This window comes from Thamnophis sirtalis, unplaced genomic scaffold, assembly GCF_051295495.1.
Source record: "Thamnophis sirtalis isolate CommonGarterSnake01/CBP01778 unplaced genomic scaffold, rThaSir2_p1.2 scaffold_2, whole genome shotgun sequence".
NCBI lineage: Eukaryota > Metazoa > Chordata > Lepidosauria > Squamata > Natricidae > Thamnophis > Thamnophis sirtalis.
In genome coordinates, this window is record NW_028261382.1 from 71,543,580 (window position 1) to 71,555,591 (window position 12,012).

Sequence of the window (12,012 nt, forward strand, 5' to 3'; positions counted from 1 at the left end):
CTACACAAGCCTCAGTGGAGGAGATTTGCAGGGCTGCTACCTGGTCGTCGCCATCACCATTTATTCGACATTACAAGGTTGACGTGTTTGCCTCGGCTGAGGCTTCCTTTGGGCGGCGAGTGTTGCAAAGGGTGATTTCTTCTCCGAAGCACCCTGACCAGCCTAGCTCCCGCCCTGACACTTAATTGCTTTGGCATGTCCCATGCTTGGATTCCCCAAGCAGCACACAGGAGAATGACCGTTGACTTACCTGAACGGTCCTTCTATGTGTGCTGCGAGGGGAATCCAAACCCGCCCGCAGCTTCGGCTAGCCAGGGCTATCTCATGACTCTGACTCGTGATTATTCCTTATCTGACTACTGACTTGACTTTACTCTGGACATGACTTTAAGACTTGTTTGGCTACGGCCATCATTGACATTGCTACACATCGTTAACCGGCTGACTTAGTACAAAACTGACCCATCCAGTCAGAGGAGGCGTGGTCAACATTTGCATAACTCAGTCTCTAGGCTAATGGACAAAGTTAACCCATGCTTGGATTCCCCTCGCAGCACACATAGAAGGACCGTTCAGGTAAGTCAACGGTCGATTCCTCAGCTGGCTGGCACGCCGGAACCCGGAAGAGCAATGGCCGATGGCTCCTGTGCCCGGAGAGACAGCTCTGCATGCCACACGTTCGCCATCACGACTGTAGGATTTTTCCTTTCACTGTAACAATCAGGGGAAGAAGTCCATAAACTTCTTTTTATGGCCACAACTACTTGGAAGTGCTGACCAGCTGCTTCTCTGGCTTGTGACATTTCAGCAGGCACACAATGGATTTTCACCAAACCCGAATCGTCAATGACAATCTACAAGTCAATCCATTAAAACAACAAAGGCGTGGGACACAAAGAGTTGAATTTGCAAAGCCATATCCTACCTGTGGGCAAATCTTGGCCCACAGGAAGCCTTGGCATAGTTGATTTCTGAGCGTTTTTGCAGGGAAACTGAGAAATAGCAGCTCACCCACTCATCCTTTCCTTTGTAGGTCAGTGGAGATTTGAGTGTATGCAACTTTCATGATGCCTCCCATCACCTTGAATTAAACATGTGCAAAATGCGAGTTTCCTCATCTGGAAAACGCATAACTTCGATTCAACCCAATTCATCCCCTCCCCCCCCCATTTATCCCGTTCTAGGCTGCACATTTACACATAATAATTGAGTGCATTAGTGGCACTCATCCCACTGTCCTTCCATTTGATCGTTACGTGTTTTGCATTTGGAGCATCTGTCTGAGGTCTGCATGAATTGTTGAATAGTGAACAGGAAATAGGATGTTGGTTTGCATGGCAGATCCAGCCCATGGTCCTTGTGTTTGACACCCCTGTTCTGGGGAATCACCCTGCAAACCAGCATGTGAAGAGGAAACATGCTAGCAGTTTGGGAAGTGGCGTCAAACTGGCCACCCCCACCCAGTCAGCCACACCCAGCCCCAGTCCACCGAGGTCAACCACAGCCCTGATGTGGCACTCAATGAAATTGAGTTTGACACCCCTGCCCTAGACCAAAGCTGCTAGCTTGAATAGAATATCAAAGTAGTCTGTTCTTATGGAATGGGTGAATTCATGCATCTAACCAAATGTTCTTAATGAATAAAAGAATTGAAATGTATTTCTTTAGGTCTGAAATAATGGATTAAATTACTGCGTTTTCCCAAAAACAGGGTCTTATTTTCTTTTGATCCCCTCAAATAAGTGAAATTTTCGGGGTGGCCTTATTATTTTTGAGGTGCAGGAGGCGACGAGCATGGTCACCTCATGGCTGCTGCTGTGTTGCCATATTTTCAGGGAGGGCTTATTTTCAGGGGGTGGCTTATTTTAGCACATGCACTCAAAAGCCCAATTGGGCTTATTATCCGGGGAGGTCTTATTTTCAGGGAAACAGGGTATGAATTGAAATTAAGAATGTGAAAGTCAATCCAGAAGAAAATGTGTATAAAGATGTGGAAAAAAATGGGTAAAAATAGTAGGATTGTAGGAAGTAAAATCCTGTGTGGAAAAAAAAAGAATTAGATGAAAGATTGTCCTAAAGGTGCTTTTTTTCAGGAGGCAGCTGGACTTTCTGGGTTTTTCTTTGAAGACATTTCACTTCTCATCCAAGAAGCTTCTTCAGCTCTGACTGGATGGTGGGGAAGGGAAGGAGTTATGCTCCTTTCAGCATCTTATGATATGCATCCTTTTAGAGGTTCTTTGAGGCCACTTGGAGATTTACCTGTGTCCTGTTAACAGTTGTATCTAAAAGGATGCAAATGACCAGTTGTCTGCAAGGAATATAAATCCTTCCATTCCACACCATCCAGTCAGAGTTGAAGAAGCTTCCTAGACAAGAAGTGAAACATCTTCAAAAAAAAAAGTCCAGTTGCCTGTCGAAAAAAACACCTTTGGGACAACCATGGCCTGGATGACTGAGAATCTCCATAGACATTTGGATGAAAGATGAATCTCTGAAGAGAACGAATGGAGCAGGATGTAGGTCAGAGTGAGAAGAATGATGTTTGCAGGGCTGCGATGAAATACTGCCAAAAAAGAGGGCAAGAGATGAACATCGCATGAAGGGCATCATGAGGAAAACAGTTGCGAACAAGGTGACCAAAGAGAGCAAAGAAGTGTTAAAATTTAAAGGCAGAGAGAATGCAGAACAATTTTGATGGGAAGTTTTAAAAGTTGTTCTGAAACTGGCTGAAGATGTTAAAAAAAGGAACCTCCAGCCGAGGGAAGTGGAATTGAAAACAAAGGAGGCCATGTCAGAAGGGGCTTTTGAGAGATTTACAAGGGCCTGGTGTGTGCATGGCGTGTTTAAGAGTGGAGCTGAGAGGAGAGGAATCCTATAAGCCTTTGCCCCCATCAGAGAAACGATGGAAAGCCAGAAAGGATGTTGTGCAGAGTGTTGAAAAATGATCAGGCGGCAGGTGCAAATGAGATCATTGGAAAAGGTGCAAAGGGGTTGTAGATTACTTATGGGAGGGCTTGGCATAGTCCTTTCACAGGTGTGGTGCTATTGTTCCCCATTCAAAGGCAAAGGGGGCAAGACCGAGTGCAAAAACTATGGAGGGATTGGTTGCTTAAGCTGACCTGGAAGAAGATTTGGCAGAATTAGGAGAGCAAACCTGGGAAATGCAGTGCCACTTGGTGCCCAGCAGGGGGTGAAACAGTTCAGGTTTTGTGTTTTCTCCCTTAATTTTGAAAGCTCTAAGTATGGCAGATTGATTTAGAGAAAGCATAGGAAAGCGAATGGGGTGTGTGCGCCATAAAATGCTGCTATTGAATTGAAGAGGTATAGGATGCAGTCAAAGCAGGTGAGGAGTAAACGGCATGTTAACTAAGCAAATGGTGAATGGTTCAGTTTTGAGCAGAGAGTAAGAGAAGGATGTGTCACCATTTCCCTTTGCTCATTGCTCGTTGAATGTATTTGTAGCAGGGGTGGCTTCCAGCCGGCACTACTGCCAGTAGTAGAGGAGAGCTTGTGGCTTAGAGGTTAATACAACTGCCTAACATGTAAAATAGCCCAGGTTTAAATCCCAGCTAAGGGTATGGCTAGCTGGTGAGAGCTAAATAGCTTGAAATAGATCCATACTAGTCTTCCTTCATTTCTTTATCAGCAAAAAATTCAATACAAGCTGGTTTTCTGCCTGGAAGGCTCCTAGGATGGAGCTGAAAGGCAAAAGGGAAGCAGATGCTCCCTCCCATATTTGGGGCATACCAGGTGCCTTGACAAAACATCTAATCATTCCCCTGGCTCAGCTGATAAGGGAGGAGAGCTTGTGGCTTAGAGGTTAGCTGATGAAAGCTAAATAGCTTGAAATAGATGTATACTAGTCTCCCCTCCTGCTTACCAGACATCTGGAAACCAGCCCTAGTCAACAAATGACCCACCACCACCACCTAGGCCGCTACAACATGAAACAACAATGGACACACAGCCAGCACCAATCAACACCAATCTACCAATCATGATACAACCACACAACCAATCATTCCACTTACTGCACTCCATACACCCCCACCAAAATTTATAGAAAGACGGCAGCTCCGACCATGCTTTAAGCCCAAAATCCAGCCTGAAGATGGCGAGTGAGACCTCGCCGAAACGTTACCAAGACAATTTCAATTTTACATGGGAAAAGTCCCGAATACAAGACCAGCATACTTACACCCGTGAAAATCTACGAAAACATATACACGCACTCACAAAACATATACACATATACATGTGTAATGAATGGTATGTAGGGATGATACAATCTGAGCCTGGAGGAGGAGAAGGAAATCACAAAAAGGAACTCGGAAGGGACCCTTCTAATTTGGGGAGATTGAAAGCAAGAGACCGAAGCAGGAATTCTTCCAGACTTGTAACTGAGGAGGGTTGGCGCCCTCCCCTCTTGGAAGAATGAAGTATTTGGGGAAATACTGAGAGGGCAGGATGTTGTGTTTCCCTACATGAGAGGGGGAGGGGCATGCTGTTGGGGACGGGGCGACTCCTTGCCCCCAGTAGATATCACCCAGGGTGATGGGGTTGGGACGTGACCCTCCAGGACATGGTGGTATTGTGTATCAGTGAAACTCACCACATGGCGCAACCAGGCCCCTTCGTTGCATTGCCCGGTGCAGTTTGGCCACACCTATCTCAGAGAAGGTCCTAGGATTTGCACGTGACATGTCCTTGCCACAGGAACAGGAAGCTCAAATTCAAGGCCCAGGGGAAGGTATAAATAACACTCACTCTCCGCTCCATGTGGTCTGCTAACCAGGACTTCAAACTCATGTGGTCCTGTCCACTATTAAACCATCTTTCCAAACAGCCTCTGTGTTTCCAGTGTCCTTCCCTTGGAATTGAACCCCAATGGATATTTCTTCCAACATTACCTTGCAAAAAATGTCCAGTTATTACACCTGCATTTCCTGCTCTCTTCCAAAGAGAATCAGAACAGACACACACACACACACACAGCCTTGAGTTTTAGCAACAGCTTCCAATCCCTGGGGGACTCTTTTCTCCATTAAGCCCCAGTGTTGTTGCAACACCAGCCACAACTTAGTTGTAACCGAGGCCAATTTTCAGAATGCCACAATGCAAAGTAGCACAACAGCAGAGATAGAATTTGCCTGGCAACTCTTCCAAGGTCACTCTGACATGCCCTGAGGGCTGGTGATTGATTGCCACCCTCCCTTCCTTTTGGTCTAGACTAGAAACGGCGAATCTTTAGAATGAGAATCTCAGTTTAACTCTGCGGGAGAAAAGAAGTTTTAAGTGGACGACTCACGAATTCCAATGAGCAGCTGACTTTAAATGAGACCAGTTTATAAAAGGCCATTGATGGTTGAAACTTGACAATTTGGGGTTCCTGTATGTTCACAGTTTGGAGGGCTGCTCTTCCTTTTATGAATTTGTGAACCTGAGTAATAATTGGCATTGAAAGTTAAGTCCATATCATGCCAGGAAGAATATGGAGTGGAATATTAATGAATGAAAGACTGCAGTGGTTTTGTCTCACAGGAAAAATAAACACAAGTTATACGTAAATAAAATGCTGAGCCCTAAAACAAATAAATGAATTTGTTTATTGTGGTAGAGTGTTTACCAAAGACAGGAAAACCAAGGGAGAATTTTTTTTTCTAACCGCCAGTCGGTTAGAAAAGCAATGGGAAATATCTGTAGAGATTCCCAGTCTAATCATCCAGGTGGAGGATGGAAGGATTGATATTCCTTGCAGACAGCTGGTCATTTGCATCCTTTTAGAGGGTCGTTGAGGCCACTTGGAGGTTTATCTCTGCCCTCAGAGTCACCTGAGTGGTGCAAATGGTTCCTGTAGTCTGCAATTTTTCCTCTGGAAATCCATTCCTATTCCCACACCATTCTGAGGGTCTTCATTCCAAATTGTTTAGCTAAAAGTCTGTAGAGATTCTCCAGCATCCAGGTCAGGGGTTGTCCTAAAGGTGCTTTTTTTCAGGAGGCATCTAGATTTTCTTGGGTTTTTTTTTTTAAGAGGTTTTGCTTCTCATCCAAGAAGTTTCTTCGAAAGAAAAAAAAATCAGGAAGTTCAGTTGCCTCCTGAAAAGCACCTTTGGATCATGGGCATTCTATTGTGAGAAACAGTTGTTAAAAGAAACAAAAAAAGGATGTATTGACAGCAAGTGTCTTGTTACTTCGTTAATGTATGGAAGGATTCGTTACATCACTGAGAAAGCTGAAAAAAAGTTTAATAGAGTGAAAGAAACCTTCAGAAACATGTGCGGTACAGCAAAATGATTTTGAAGAAGTTAGTTGGAAGGGAAGATTGATGCTTATGAACGTTGGTGTTGAGTTTATTCTTGAGTACACTGAGTTTACTCTTCAATTATTCCCTTCTCATAGATTTTAACTATTCTAATACTAATGTAATTATATTGTGGTAGAATATTATAATACATATACTCTGATATTACGTACATACATTTTTCTTCGTATTATAATCAATAGTTTTTTAAACTTTTATTTCTCATTTTGGCTTCTATTCTCTAGCCACTTGTACAGTCTACTCCAAATTTTATAATAGTCCGACTCTTTCTTTTAACTCCATAGTCATCCCGTCCATTTCAGCACATTTGAGTATCTTCCTAATTACTATTTCATCTGGGGTGGGTGGGTAGGTTTTTGTTTCCAATTTTGTGCAAAGGCAATCCTAGCAGCAGTTGGTATGTGTAATGTTATACATTGATATTTCTTGTCCATCTTTGGGTCTAGTATACCTAATAAACATAGTTCTGGTTTCAATTCTATCCTCTGTTCCATGATTCCTTCCAGCCAATCCTTAATTTCAAGCCAATATTTCCTGGCGTGGAGGCATGCCCAACACATGTGATAGAACGTTCCAGATTTATGTCTGCATCTCCAACATTCGGGAGATAGGTTTAGGAACATCTTGGCCAATCTTGCTGGTGGTAAGTGCCATCGGTAAAACATTTTACGTGAGTTCTCCTTATAAGCTACCGCCATCGTAAACCTATAGTTTCTTTCCCACAATTTGTCCCATTGGTCTAGCTCAATGCTATGGTTAAAATTTCTGGCCCAGGTCACCATTATCTCTTTTACTGTCTCTTCCTCCATTTTATATCTTAAAAGAAGCCCAGATGGTCAGGCTCATATCATCCACCTTTGGACACCTTGGGTGAAGACCCAACTCTGTGGAGAAGGCTCCAAAGTGGGGAAGGATGGAAGGAAAGAGGAGGATGACCAGCAGCCAGTGCATGGATTTGGTTATTGTGGTGATGGAGGCATTCTTGAAGATGCTGATTGTCACAGAGAAGGTCCATCTAAAAATTATGCAAAGCTTGGGGACACTTCCTAAGGAACAGCATAGGACAGCCTTCCAGAAGTCACAATGATTTTGCTCGCCCCTTGCAAATCGTGACAATAAAAGCAACTTGCCCAGAGGGAGTTATGTGAATATTTAATATTATTTGGCGCAGAAGCACAATTCATTACAATCAGAAACCAACAAAAAAAACAAGCAAGGGGTTTTAGTGGCAGGCAATTAGATACTTGATACTAACAGCAGACTGCGAGCCTGGGTATCGTTTCTGGACATTTTGCAAAACTGCACGTCTCCGTTTCCAAGACGTGCCAAATTCACATCAAGGCTTGAACCCCGGAGAAGACAAAGGAGCAGAGAAATCTCCTCCTTGGGGCTATTTTGAACTGTGTTCTGTTGGAGCAGCAGCTCTTATGGACCTTTTGTGTCTTATGGATCATTGGAAAAAGACAAGCAGGCTGAAGGATTAAAGCCAATCCATTATGGGCAAATCTTATCTTGATTTTATAACAATTCCTGGAGCCTCCAATTGAAACTGTTGGGAGGTGGGCATTTCTGGGTATCTGGGATCCCACCTCCAAGGCAAATGGTGACATCAATTGTGAGGGGCAAGCAAGGGTGAAGGCAGCCTTGATGCGTTGGCGAGAACTTACTGTGTTATGAGCCAACCTATCTTAAATCTAAGATTTAAGAGAGAACCATCTGTCTGTTGCACTGTATGGCCCTGAATGCTGTAATTGGCTCAAGTAATTGAGTAAAAAGTGGCTAAACTTTCAGTCTTGCACAATTGAGTATTGGCCTCCCGAGATGGATCAGACAAGGAGTTACTGATCCCTGATCACACAGCTACCTTAACAGAATCGGACAGGTCCAAAAGTACAGATCTCCCACCTTTGCCTTTACAAGGTGAGAACTGCTCTGTGTGTTTGTGTTTGTGTCTGTGTGTCTCCCCTTTCTGAGCCTCTTTCTCCAGCCATAGGGCAGCCAATGGCAATGCATCTCCCAAATCTTGCCAAGGGAACCGCAAGGACTGGTCCAGGCAGGATCCAGCAATCAAGTCTCATGGACTTCTTCCCCCAAAACAAAACTGCTGGGAGTGGGGGGGGAGAAAGGGGTACCCAGGGTCCTGGGTGAAGCCTGGAGGTCTTTAGCCAAAGGGCAAAGAGGTCTACCAGTATATCACAGAAGTGAGTGCACCCTCTCACATTTTGTAACCATTTAAGTATACCATTTCATAGGACAACACTGAAGAAATGACACTTGGCTACAATGTAAAGTAGTGAGTAGACAGCTTGTATAACTCTGTCAATGTGCTGTCCCCTCAAAATAATGCAACACACAGCTATTAATGTCTAAACCTGTATGATGGTGAACCTATGGTACGAATGCCAGATTGGCAGGCTGAGCTCTGTTTGTGGGCACATGCACTTCTGCCAGCTGTTCTTCTGGTTTCCAGCATGCTGGTCTCCATGGGTGCCGGAGCACTGGAAAACAGCCTGAAAAACGGCCAAAAACCAAGCCGTTTTCAGACTGATTTTTGCGCCCGAATAATGCCCCAAAAATGTCTTGAAAAATGGTGTGAAAGCGGCATGTGTGCGCCAGCCAGCTGGCCTTCAGGTTTCTGGTGCTCCAGCGCATGTGAAGACCAGCTGACCGGTGCACATGCTTGTGCCAGAATCCCGACGATCAGCAGGCATTTCCGGCACACACATGCACGGGCATTCTGGGGGTCTCCTCACTTCTGTGATATACTGATGCCATCCTACCAGTTCTCCCCCTGCCCCCCCCCCATGGCACCTTGAATAATAGATTGGGGGAAGGGGTTGCAGGCCACTTTCTGGGAGTGGGGAGTGGGAGTCAAAGGGTCCCTTCGCTCTCCTTCCAGCTGCCTTTCTTCCCAAACGGCTAGGGGCCTTTGGGGAGAGGGCGGACTTGGGGAGGGCTGCCCTGATGGAGGAGGGAGAGTGAGTTGGTCGCCCCCTCTTCCCTTAACAGGGACCACCACCCCCCGCGGCAGCCCCCGCTGCTGCCAATGAGTGAGGCCGAAGCGGGGGGAGGCGCGGCTATTGTCAGGCTGGGCGGAGGAGAGGAGGGGCGAGAAGCTGTGGGGGGACCGATCCTCCGCTAGATCGGAACCGCCCGCCGGCCGCGCAGGACCGGGGATCGCGGATCGCCGCCCGGATCCGGTAAGTGGGGCTGGGGGCCGGGAGACGGTGCTAGAAGCCCTCCGGGACCCCAAACACCTCCTGAGCCCCGCCGCCGCCTGCCCGACCCGCGGCATCCCCAAGATTGCGCTGCGCTCACCGAGCCTGGCCAGGATGCCCCAACAGCCCCCTGGCCACTTACAGCGCCTGCTACCCGGAGACCCCCGGTTTTTGCCCTCCGAGGGGCGGAGGGTTTGGTGGTTAGCGCCCCGGGGGTCTTTCTCCCGCCCGCTTTCCTCCTCAGGAGCCCAGAGAAACGCTAAGTCTGGGTCCAGATCGGGGATGAGAATTTGGGGGAGGGGATGTGAGTCGTGGGAGCGCGACCCTCCCACCCATCGACCCGGGTACCTCCCTTCCATCTCTCCCCTCGGGTTTGCGAACTCCGCCTTCGAGGGACGCGTTCAGACGTTCGGTTTGCGGGCTCAAAAAAAAAAAAAAGCATCTGGGCTTGTTGAAAAGAGTTGAGCAACCAGGAAGGGCGATGTGGAGGGGAGGCGGAGGGGTCTCCTTCCCTCGGCTGATGGGCCTGAATCTCTCTTCTCCCCGGAGGGGGGAGATCTTGGCTTGCCTTGGAAACCAGGATTGGACCTTCCCTCATTCTGCTCTTGGTCAAGATTGCTGATCTTAGGAGCCGGAAGAAGGGGGGGGGTTGGGGGAAGGAAGGTGAAAAGAGGAAGCTGGGCTGGCAGGCATCTGCAGGGGTTGCCGCCTTTCGCCCTGTCTGTCTGCCTGAGTGGGTAAGATGTGGTGGTGTCACTTCCTCTTGGAGTCACACCACGTTCACGCTGTTGGTGCAAGGACCATCTGGAGCAAACTCAGCAGGACCCTTGCAGGTGAAATGCGTAAAGACCCTCCTTCCCTCCTTCCTTCCTCCCTCCCTCCCTTCCTTCCTAAAATTGCACTAGACTTCCTTAGACTGTTAGCCAAGTGAATGATTGTTGTGATTGTGGGTTGTTAAATGACCGGAGTTGTAGTTGTAAACAACCGCAGGTTAGGCAACACACTTGATAATAACTATCCTCTCTTTATTTTCCTCCTCATTGGTTCTTTTTCCACTTGATTTTTGATCCAGAAGTATACGTTTTCTTGTGATGCTAGGCAGGCAGTTGTTGACTTACAACGGTTCGTTTAGTGACTGTTCAAAGGTACAATGGCGCCGAACAATGGGACTTACGGCCGTTTTTCAAAATTATGATCTTTGAAGCATCCCTGCCATCAAAATTCAGACGCTTGGCAACTGGTTCAAACTTACGATGGTTGCTGAGTCTTGGGGGCCATGCGATCCCCTTTTGCAACCAAGCAAAGTCAATGGGGAAGCCAGATTCACTTAACAACTGGATTACTAACCCATCAGCTGCAGTGGTTCACTTAACAACAGTGGCAAGAAAGGTAATGAAATGGGGCAAAACTCCCTTGACAAATGTTTCCCTTAATAACAGAAATGCTGGCCTCAATTGTGGTCGTAAGTTGAGGACTACCTGTGCTGGCTGTTGTTTTTTTCTTAAGGCTTCGTCTTGTGGTTTTGCTTTAAAGTAGTTGGTTATAAAAATCGGAAATGTTTGTTTTGCTGCAGTTTTACCTCTATAACTTTTCCATTTTGTGGGCAGCTGAACTCCAACCTTGCATTTCTCCAAGTTATGTTCTAGAATTTCACCATTCTTGATATGATTAACTTGCTCCGTGTCTGAATAATGAGAGTATCAATGAGAAGATCAGATCTTCGGCATTGAATATGAGGAATTTCCAACTAAGATGCAGCACACCTGCAAGATTCCAGATTGGGGACGATTTTTTATAGTTCCTTAACCGATTTGCACATTTATTTCCAAACCCCAAAGGCCTCTGGAATTGGGAGAATGTCTGCTGATTCAGGCAGCTGCTCTTCTAACACGTATTTCCTTAAAAGTGTGATGTTTCAACAACATCTAACTCACAGGCCCTTCTAATAATCAGGAAGCTTTGAACCGCTGCCTAAGGAAATGCCTCCTCTGCCTACATCTGTTGCAGCAAAGGATGCCAACAGTTTGCATGTCCCCGTTGTTAGGTCTAAGGGGGAGAGGAATTGAGTAGAACTGGGGTCTCCAACCTTAAGACTTGTGGACTTCAACTCCCAGAACCCCCCCCCCCAGCCACGTGGATGGGATGGGGCCTTGAGCAGTAGTAGTAAGTAGTAAAATCTTTATTACGGTCAAAGACCAGCAATACACATTAGTTTTTACACTATATTAAAAAATACTAACATTAAAATATAATTAAAAAGTATTGACATTAAAAGTGGATAATAACATAATGATCCAAAGATTGTTAAAGGTATGTCCAGATAATTGGTACAAGATGGTACTATATTTCTGTAGCCAATTTTTTTCTTATGGACATTGCAGCAGCACAGAACTTGGCCACTGCATACATGGTAACTGGGTTAGTGTCCTGGAGGAGAAAGCCTAGATGAAAATGGTCTGCCCTCCCTGGCAA

The 12,012-nt window shown here is 46.1% G+C and overlaps 1 protein-coding gene across 3 annotated transcripts in view; it reads left to right on the top strand.

The window, feature by feature from the left end:
* The first annotated feature begins 9,427 nt into the window (after positions 1 to 9,427).
* RASSF2 (Ras association domain family member 2) overlaps positions 9,428 to 12,012 on the top strand; it is a 40,749-nt gene continuing 38,164 nt past the window's right edge. For 2 of the 3 annotated variants that reach the window (XM_014074978.2, XM_014074979.2), the window contains exon 1: positions 9,428 to 9,522. The gene's annotated coding sequence lies outside the window, so the exon portion shown is untranslated. Of the gene's footprint in view, positions 9,523 to 10,299; positions 10,374 to 12,012 lie in introns of those variants that run through there. The other variant, XM_087706063.1, reaches the window with a different exon arrangement.